The 10,335-nt window shown below is 41.1% G+C and overlaps 1 protein-coding gene across 11 annotated transcripts in view; it reads left to right on the forward strand.

Moving 5' to 3' along the window:
* MICAL3 (microtubule associated monooxygenase, calponin and LIM domain containing 3) overlaps positions 1–10,335 on the forward strand; it is a 160,519-nt gene that overhangs the window by 2,816 nt on the left and 147,368 nt on the right. For 7 of the 11 annotated variants that reach the window (XM_035903348.1, XM_035903351.1, XM_035903352.1 and 4 more), the window contains exon 1: positions 4,323–4,522. The exons of 1 other annotated variant lie outside the window; for it this stretch is intronic. The gene's annotated coding sequence lies outside the window, so the exon portion shown is untranslated. Of the gene's footprint in view, positions 1–4,321; positions 4,523–10,335 lie in introns of those variants that run through there. 3 more of the 11 variants (XM_035903354.1, XM_035903355.1, XM_035903358.1) reach the window with 2 other exon arrangements.

Raw genomic sequence — 10,335 nt, forward strand, 5'->3', positions numbered from 1 at the left:
CCCTATTTTATAAATTTTTTTTTTTTTTTTTTTTTTTTTTGCTTAAAGTAGATGAGAGTGGAAGAAAACAGGTATGATTTTTCTGCTGACATTTAGAATGGCAAATTCTGGGAAGTTTTGAGTATTGAATAGAATATTATTTGACTGGATTTATTTTAGGATGTGAATCAACCTTCAAATCATTCGGTGGGATGCTTCTAAAGCTGCAAAATATAAACTGTGTGGGCTTATGAGGAGGTATGTATCTGTGAGAGGTATATCTTTGTGTCATCTAGGAGCCTCTGTCTTGGAATAACCAGTTTGCATTCGGGGCAAACGTCCCTGCCCCATCCTCCCTCATCTCTAGCTTCACTCACTGGTGGAGCTGATGGTCAGGCTTCATGATGTTGGGTGGACTTGCTTCTGAACTGTACCTCAGATGCCTTTCTGCGCTCATACCCCACTTGTTCCTATTTCCCTGGTTTTGTATCCTACCCAGACAGTAAGTGATGGCACTTAGCTAAAATCAGAAGAGGGATAAGGTGCTTGTTACAGGTGGCCAGCTTGTATGCTGAGCCAATTCCACACTCTGCTGATATAATCCTTCATACAGTTGTGGTCGTGAGTGTATTCACAGTGTGGTTCACGAGGTGGGGGGAAGAGTTTTCTGATCTATGTTCCCTCTGGGTCAGGAAGCAGGTCTTCATTGATGAGTATGCTGTGTGTACAACTGGTAGCCCCTCTCTCATCTCCTCTACGTCTGCTTGTTTGGTTTTTGACTGTACTTCTCCCTTCCATTTCCTTTTGTACCTTTCCTACCCAGTGCCTGCCCAAGGTACAGAACTTTCTTCTGGCCATGGCCAGACTGAACTTCAGTAGCACTGGGGAGGGAGTCTGGCATCCCAGCAACAGTGGACTGTGTTTCTGGTATCTTATACTTGCATCTCAGGGCATGGTACCACTGGAAAACTGGCTTTTTGGGTGCCTTCAGAGAGCGCTGTTCAGGTTTGTTATTCAGTATTCCTTCTGGTTTCTTCCTCCTACATGTTTTCCTTCCTCTAATCCACTGCCGCCTTCTTCTGTTTCATGTTGCCTACAGGCATTTTCTTTTTTTCCCTCCTGGCTGTTTACTGTCTTACCTTTCTTTGGTGCATGGAGGAGAAACTACTGAATTTGTTAGCAATAGCCATAAGCCTGTTCTTAACAGGGGGAGCCTGTAGGAATGTAGAATGTGTCCAGGGCACGTCTTGTGGACTGGATTAGCTATGCAGTTTGCTGTATTATTTTCTTGGAGGGGAATCAGTTAATGTTAATTTAGAAATGGTATGGTCTCAACTGTGATCTAAACCAGCTAAATTGCTTGGAGAGTGTCACTTGAGATGTTTGCTTCGTCTGTAGGAGAATTCTTCTGCTAATGTGCCCTTTTGTGGACGATTGTCTAGATGTCTCATCAGTCTGGAGAGGCTTGTTCTTAGTGCTATGTGCTCTCTGGAGAGCTTATTTTTAAATAGTTACTGAAGCAACAGTCTTCTAAAATGCTGCAGTGTTAGGATAGAAGGAATTAAAATGTTTAGTAATCCTCTAAAAGGGTAGACTGAAAAGATATATTTGTCTCTCCTATTCTAGCTAGCTGAAAATGTTGGTGAAACTGTGTTCTAGAAGACTACTTGTTTAATTCATAGTTTTCTTCCTCAAAACTCCTTTACTCTAGTTTAAATTGTGGACGTTTCCAAACTGAAATACTGTTAAAACCAAATGTTTTATTTCAGAACTCCTGTGCACTATCCTTCATCCTCTGCTATAAAAAGATGACTTATTTTCACCTGTGATGAATTCTGCCATGTTAAGATGGGCTGCATCTTGAGATAGTCGCCTTGAAGCTGTTGCTCCCATGGAGCAATAAGGTGCTATTGCACAAACAAAATTACTTTTTCAAGGAGAAGCATTTTGTAAGACTTCCTTCTTTGTGCCAAAAACCTGGGGACTTTACTGTTTACCCTCTGCCAGAAAATTTCAAGGAAAATGTTTTTCAAGTAGTCCAATTTCCTTATTGCGTTGTACTCCTGCAGCATTGTAGTGGTTCTACTTTATATGATTTTCTTTCTTAAGCTAAAGTCTTCAGATGACTTGTCAGTACAACAATTACACTTAATGAAGTTATTGTATTCATTTGAAATCATATATGTCACTGATAAATCAGATGATTAATCAAATATTGCATAATGTCACCTCCAAATACAAGGGGTTGTCTTTTTCCAAGTCGTCGATCCATTGCTGCTCTATTCCTGTACTCTTCAGCTATCACAAAAGGCCCTTTGTTGTTCATCTGACTGTTAAACTGCGCTTATTTTATGCTTCATCAAGCTCTCGATGAGCTCAAGGTTTATAATATCAAAAGTCTGGATCTCCAAAGGTGAGAGAAACTAACAGGTTTCAGAAAGCTGTTGGGATCAACCAGCATACAAGAAAACATCCCAGGCAGTCAAGGCTATTTTGGTGGTAGAGGACAATGGTGTTGAATTCTTTATTATGCATTCATGCAAACTGTGATGATAACTTTCAGGCTTGATGCTTTCTCACAGTCAGTGTCTGCTGGCAAATTCAGCTATTGGGCATGGTACTTTGGTTCTAGGCTTTCAAGAAAGCAATGAATTTCAGAAACATGGACTACAACAAAGCTGAAAGAGAGGGCAGTGAAAAGAGAGGAAAGGACAAGATGGCTGAGTAGGTTCAAGATGCACAGGTCAGACTTGACCCAGTAGGATGGTGCTTGCTGCACACCAGCTGCTCTCGGTTGTTCCTCGGTTGTTGGTGTCACAGCAGAGGTGGATCTTGAAGGGAAGACTCTGAAATGGACTAGAAATAAAGTGCTGTGAGATTAACACAGTAAATTAAGATGACTGTTAATTTCTTCTCTTGGATTTGAGGATGAATTGCCTTGCAATGCTGTGCTAATTACAGCAATTCGGGAAATGATTCACAAGAGTGGGTAGCTGAGTGTGGTCCTTCTAACAGCTGTTTTAGCTTAAGCTAAGTTGACTTATTTACTAGAATTGTGCTTCACTTGCTACAATGGCAATTGCAAATGCTCAGTTTTAATTCCCATGACTTGACTGAATGGAGTTCTCTGACACCTGACAGAAGAATGGGATCAGCCTTCAACCTGTCTATGGTCAGACACTTTAGCTTCTATTTAGAAAAGTTTCTTTACAGTGGTATGGGCTAGAAGGTTTTTTCAGTGCTGTAAATTAAATGCTAGGCTGTGTAACACAATCATGACACTTAGTGTTAAGTTACATCACGTATTGCATGATTTTACTGGGATTTGCTGCTTGCTTCATGGTGTAGGCTCCAATATGGAGGCAATATCCTTAATATAAGTATCAGGAAATCTGCAAGCAAGTAGATTCTGTGATACTGTTCTCAAATGCAGTAATGACTTAAAATACATTTTTTTTCAGTTATAAAAAACCATATTCTCCTGTTTCCTCGAGCAGAAATGCGAAAGATATTAGTGTTCCCATTTGATGGGATAGCTCCTGCTGTGCAAAATACAAGTTGCTGTGACTTATTGGAATTTATGCCACAGGTACGTGCAGCAAACACATGCAGTGTCTGTGGAGTTTCAGTTATGACAGCAAAATCTTTAAGTGGCAAGAACAAGGTCATGGGTGTGAGATTAACTTGCATACAGCAGTCCTTGTTGTGGAAAGGAATGTTTGGCAGGTGTTAACTTTTTATAGCCTGATAATATTCAGGTACTGCAGAAAAATTCTCCTTTCTGTGAAGGTCTTAAAAATGGTGGAGATATGAACCCTAGCTGTCCCCTTCAAATCTGGGTTCGAAGGGGCTTTTCTTTAGAGGTGGAGGGGGGAAAAACATGATGGGCTGACGGGTTACTAGAGCACTGAAACTGAGCAGCAGCCGGTTGCTGGAGTGTGTCTTCACCTGCAGTATCTAGTTGTTATATCTTAGAATGGGTATGGGAGGCTGGTGGTGGAAGTGAGCTGTGACCTCTCTCTCTCTCTCTCTCTCTGTGTCTCTCAGGCAAAGCCCTGACCGTAAGGAGTTAAAACTTGGAGAGGAATGAAGTGAGGTCAGCAGCATGAATAGTTTGTTCAGTAAATAATTTTCTTTGTATACTGACTCCATTCTTTCACTTGTTATTTGCTCCACTTACTCTTTTCCCTTCCTACACACACGCGCGCGCACGCAGTTTTTCTGGCTTTATTATTCTCTCTTGCCCTAGTTATCACCTTCCAATGGCCACTTGGCACTGTGACCCACCCTCTGGCTAAGGGAGCTGTAGATGATAGGTTTACTTTGAAAGAACCACCCTCAATCTGGGATGGACACCTATGTTCAGCTTAGAAGATGCAAGGCTGTTTTCCAGCTGCTCCTGCGAGTCTGCTTGCTCTGAGCACTGCAGTGGCTATACAGAATGCAGCACGGAGGAGGGAGAATGCCGTTCAGCCATACACAGAAGAATTAAGAGCTGTTGCCCAGCTTTTTTCCCCCTTGGTGGTGGGCTGTGAGATTCTGGGTGAGTGAACATCTGGTACGTGGCATGCGTTGTTCCAGGATTGGTGGGGAAATCCATTAAATTAGCTGAGCTCTTCCTGAGAATTTGGGTAAATGTAGGACGAAGCATTGGTTAATGCTAGAGTCTGCAAAACAGCAGGCTTTGATGCTAGTGCTTGGACATGATGCTATGAAGAGAAAAAGCTTTTAAAGGTCCTGTGTCTGAGGATCCACAGAAACCAGCTGGAGGAGAAATTAGGATTTTGGGGGTTGAGTGACCTTGAAAGTCTGTTCCAATGAAACGGCCCGTGTGACTGGTATTTAGGAAAATATTTTTTGGGAGGCTCTTTTGTTAGGGGGAGCAGTTTAAATGTCCTGCATCCGTTCAGAGATCCATTTTGATTTTTCAGTGAAAGTGTAATAGCTGCTACTTGTCACCTTTGTATGTGATCCTGTAAATGCTGCTATCCCCAGGCTCCTGAAAGATGTGCCGAATCTCTTTTTGTGGATATTAAATTGACTTTAAAAAACATGAAATAGATGCTTAGCAGGCATACTGTAGCATGGCAACTATTGAGAAGACAGCCCATGTGTAATCGTAAATATATACTTTTGGATTGGGGGGCTTTGGTTCCTCACCACTTGGCGATCTATGGTCCAGTGATTCCTGCCTGCTGTGGGAGTGCAGCCTCTGTGTTCCTTCCCTTTCCCTTAGGGCACTGTTGTCTGCTTCATTCTTCTGAGATTTTTATGCTTTCCATTGTGTTTTCTTAAATGAAAAGGCAACTCTAGAAACAAACAAACAAAATTCCTTTCTTGCTTGTTTTGTGCTTTTCACTTAGAAAAAATGATTTTCCTTTCCCTGGTATGGCAGCATTATTAAAACCAGGACTTACTCTCTGTTAAGCTCTGTTACTGCAGAGCCAGTGGGATAAAGTGAATATACTGCTTGCTATGAGAGTTGTTTTTTTTCCCCTTGGTTTAAATACTGATTGTAGCAAAATTACAGATCTGAAGATTCTAGATCAAGACAACTGTTCATTGTTCTCTAAACAGACTTCAGATACCGCTTTCCTATAGCTACATTGTTCAGTGAAGTGCATTCCTTTTCAGTAAATAGACAGGCTTTAAGGCCCTCAGGTTCTTCAGATCTGAAACAATAGAAGCAATCATTAAAACTAAACACAAGAAGAAAACAGTTATAAAGGGGGGATTTCTAGTAGTGCCCCTACCTCCAGCTGGTTGTTTTTTTTATCCTAGGGTGCTGCGTCGCCTTCTCCTCCACTTGTCACACAGCACAGCTGTCTGGGTGTGCATAGTCTGATCAGAAAACTGATACAGGTTAAAAATAGCCTTGTTGGAATAAAAGATAGTGAACCTGGTCAGGTTTACTGTGGAGTCCCATAGCTGTTTTAATGGCATTACTAGTCAGGTAGGGATGATTTGGTGATGAAATGAAGATGGGTCTATGGTCAGTGCTTCTTGAGGTATGGGAGGAAACACAGTGAATGACAGAAACCAGTTGTTGCTTGATGGTCTTGTATTTGGGAGGACATACTTGATACCTGTGGAGAAAAAGGAGGAACGTTTTCAAGAGAAGTATTAAAAGTCTATAGCTTGTATGAAAGAAAAAGACAACAGAAGCCAGTTAATGAAGGAGAGAAAATGCAGCTGGTGGTTAGATGAGGTGCCAGAAAATCACTGTTTCTGTTGAACCATTATTCTTATTTTTCTGGTATAGGGTTTTGGTTCCTAGCTTGTGTTCTGACTGTGTCCTGTGTCTCTAGGGCCCTGACTGAGAGATGGATGGAGCAGTACTTCTGAAAGAACGTAGTTGTTCTGTTAGCTGCTGTCTGCTTTCCCTCTTAGCTCAGTAAACTAACTTCTTCTTGTGTGCTTGTGCACTCGTGAACGTGGTCACTTCTTCTGCCTATATCAACTGGTTTTATAAAGAAAAATTACCTCCTCCTGTACATGACCTCATAATATTTGTACTAGCATTATATATGCTAGTTGCTTGTTCTTAATTACTACTGAATATGGGAAAAACTCAAGGCTTCTAATAATTGAAGAAATTACTGTGTTTTCCTGCTAATTGGCCATTAGGAGCAGCTTGGTAAAATGGTTGGAGCACTAAAAAACTGTGGTGAAAAATTGCATGGAGTTGGGTTTTTTGTTGAGTTTTTTTGTTGGGTTTTTTGTTTGTTTGTTGTGGTTTGGTTTTTTTCCTTTGGGTAAAGCTAGTTTTCAGATTGATGTTCCAGGTAGCCACCTGGGTTACATTGAAATGTTTCTAGCCATGTACCTCCTCTTTATGATTGTTTCAGAGGGCTTTGCACTGACTCAGAAAGGCACCTTTGACTGTGTGTGTAGCCACAGGAAGGTGCTTTCATGTAAAAATCATTGGGGAGGGGGGACTGTATATCAGGACTTGTTTGTGAAATGGTTGGGTTGGGAATTGACTTAAACCCTCACCGTACTCAGAGAATTAAAGGAGGTGATTTGTCTCACCGCTTAAAGATGAGCAGCCACTTTCAGGGATGGAGTTCCTTACCTCTCTGCAGAGAGACTTGAAATAAGATGCCCTGCCTGCTCTCTGGAGGAGTGCAAACCAGGTGTAGTCAGTGTAGCCTTAAAATAAATGCTAGTGAAAAAGCAAAGGTCCTAACCTTGACAGGTCTGAATGTTACTGGGCTATACAAAGCCTAAAAGAGAAATTGAAAGGAAGGACCCTTTCTGTTTGTCTTTCCTGTTTCACAGAACTTGCATATGAACCGGGGCGGAGTATGCAGGAGAATGATACTGATAGTTGCTTTTCTGTCTTTCTCCTGTACTTTGCTCTTTAGTTTAACTAGGCATTTGGACCATTGCAGGATTTCTGTCTGTAGCCTGTTCTTATCTAGGAAAGTAGTGTTACCTTTTAAACCGGTGAAAATACTATTGATCTAACGTTATACTGAAGTTCTTTCATCTCTAGCTGTTCTGGCCGTTTTGCAAAATGGATAAAAGTCCTTGTCCTCTCAATTTTTGAAGGAGATAAATAAAATGCGGTGTTATTGTATTGTAGTTCACCTTCATAAGCTTAGACACAGGTAGGATAAGAATCTAGGTCTCTTCCTGTTCCTGGGATCAGTGCGTTAAGACGGAACTTTTCACTGTGTTGCAGATGTGATATATGTTTGTGGGCATGAATAGCAACTATTGAATATTTATGTATATACTAATGAAGCCCTGCATCTGTTTTTACATATGCATGTGGGTATGGATTTGCAAGATACCGGTGTGGGTGTGAATAGATGCAGGCCTGGGAAAATTGCGATAGCTTGTAACTGTGCCACTTGGCACATACACTGTGTACAAACGCATGCTTGCAGAACAGTATTAAAAAGCAAAATAAAAATTTCTACCTTCCCTTCCCAAAAAGAGTAGTGAACCCTAGGTCTTTTTTTAAACATAATTACCACTTGATGAAAATCTTGATAAAAACCTCCTGCTTCCTGTCTTTGGTGACTTTTTGAATGGGAAGCACTGTTGTGTGGCACTGTTTACATCCCCAAGTAGGCAAGCTTTGCAATACTATAGGCAGGAAAGTGAATGGTGTTAGAGTGAACTTGACAACCCTTTTTAATATACTCTGCAATTTAGAATTTGGGTGGCAGGTGAAGTTGGCAGTTTCATTGGACTGCATGTTGGGAGTTATTTCTAGGGATGTATGCATTGAGCCTGTTCTGTGACAAAGGTGCTCCCTCACCCTGTGCTTGCTTTTTTTAAGAGATTGGTGATTCATAGTTACATTACAAAATCTGATCTGCTGGAAGTTGGGGTTTAGTTACAAGAATGCTTCTGAAATCAGTAGTGTGTTTTATTTGCCTACCTACAGTGTTATTGAAGCTACTCCTTGGCGCCTGTAGTGTGTCTGAAATTTCCATCATACCTGATGGTCCCCAGGAACCATTTCTGTTTCTTTAACACAATTATGTTGTAGCAAGAGCCTCAGTACTTGGTTCTGAAATAATTTTGTTGGTGCAACTATCACTCTAATTTAAATGTTGGAAGACTGCTGATTTACAGGAGGGAATTCTACGATTTTACCACAGGGTCTTGATAATTTGAGAAATGAGAATACAGTGTTCTGCTCTCTTATTGTTTCTTTCTTGGTAGCGTTGTTTTTAAAAGGTGTCCTGCCTTTTCAGAGGACTGACTTAGTGCAAGCAGCCTGTTTTGCTTTTAACTTTCACAGTATCTTTTAAACTATTGTTTTGGTGTCTATTCTGTCATCTTTGTCTGAAAGTTTCTGTTTATATTTCTAACTCTACCACTGAAGCCTTATAACGCAGGGCTAGCCTGATGAATAGTAATTAGCCTCTGTTGTAATTTTGTATCATTAAGTGCTCTTTTCCAGGAAACCAAGGAAGAAACATTCCTCTTTAGTATCTCTGTTCAGCGGCTTTGTCAGTGTAATGCACGCAGGTCTTGAGTGCCAAGTACGGACTATATTGGGATCTTCCCTGCAAATGTCCCAACTGTTACTACTTTTTAAAAAAGATGTTAGCTCTATGCACAATAGGTGCCTGAACTCTATATAAATTTGCCAGTCTCCTCAGTTGAAATACACAGTATAGTGATTTTTAGTACAATACTAGTTCTGGCAGCAGTCATACCTACTGGTTTCTTAAGATGTCTTATTACAACAGATGAAAAAAAAATGGAGGCAGGGAAGATCAATGCTTGAGCAGTTTCATAGAGTGGAAAGTAGTGAATTAATAGGCAGTCCAATAACAGGAATTTCAGACTTTAACTGAATTGGAGTTGATATTTGAGGATCAATATGTATACGCTCGCCCTTTTTGCAAGGCAGTGAGTGATCCTGTCCTTCATATTGCAATGTGTGGCATTCTTCTGCTGGTACGAGACAGCGTGCGCTACATCTGGTTATGATGTTTCCCCATGGGTGTATTTCCTCCCTTGAAATCACTATGCCCTCGGGTGTACTTTTTTAATATCGGCCAGTATGACTGCAGATCCTTTCCTCCCTGTTTATTCCTGTGTGCCTTTTTTTTTTCCTCTGGTCACAGTAAGTTATTTGCTTGCAAATTAATTTATGGAAATGACTTCCACAAGTTGTTAGGTAGCATCCTGGAGACCTTTCTCCATGTGCTTCAAGTTAACCGGTAGAAGAGGGAACTCAGTTTGCCAGGGCTAACATACAGTGACTTATGGAACTCTTCCTGCTTGCTCAGCGTATTAATAGGGATGAAACATCAGAGTAACAAGGAAAAAAGTGAAGCTGGTACTGCTGCCTTCAGAAGGGGAAGTAGGTAGAACAGCTCTATGTGGCTTCTATCTTCTAATGACAGCTTACTCACTTTAGTAAACCTGATTTCTCTTGTATTTTTATCATATGTTTGAAATACACCAGATTTTTGCCTGTTTTTAACCCTTCTGACTGAAAGGGGGATGTTCTCCTATATATAAGTAGGAGCACTCACTTCTGGTTTAGTGGAATGATAATTGGTGAATGATTCCTAGAGCACTATTGGCACTGATGATGAGGTATGAAAAGAAATGAAGACAGCCCCTATACTTATTGCTGTGTTTTCTTATTTTACGTAGGAGCGTAAGGGACAAATATAGAATCATAGAGTAGAATCATAGAAGGTTTTGGGTTGGAAGGGACCCCTAGAGGTCATCTAGTCCAACCCCCCTGCAGGAGCAAGAACACCGCTAACTCGATCAGGTTGCTCAGAGCCCCGTCCAACCTGGCCTTGAATTTTTCCAGGGATGGGGCCTCCACTACCTCTCTGGGCAACCTGTTCCAGTGTTTCACCACCCTCA

This window comes from Egretta garzetta, unplaced genomic scaffold (genome assembly GCF_000687185.1).
Source record: "Egretta garzetta isolate BGI_Z169 unplaced genomic scaffold, ASM68718v1 scaffold511, whole genome shotgun sequence".
In the NCBI taxonomy this organism is placed as follows: domain Eukaryota; kingdom Metazoa; phylum Chordata; class Aves; order Pelecaniformes; family Ardeidae; genus Egretta; species Egretta garzetta.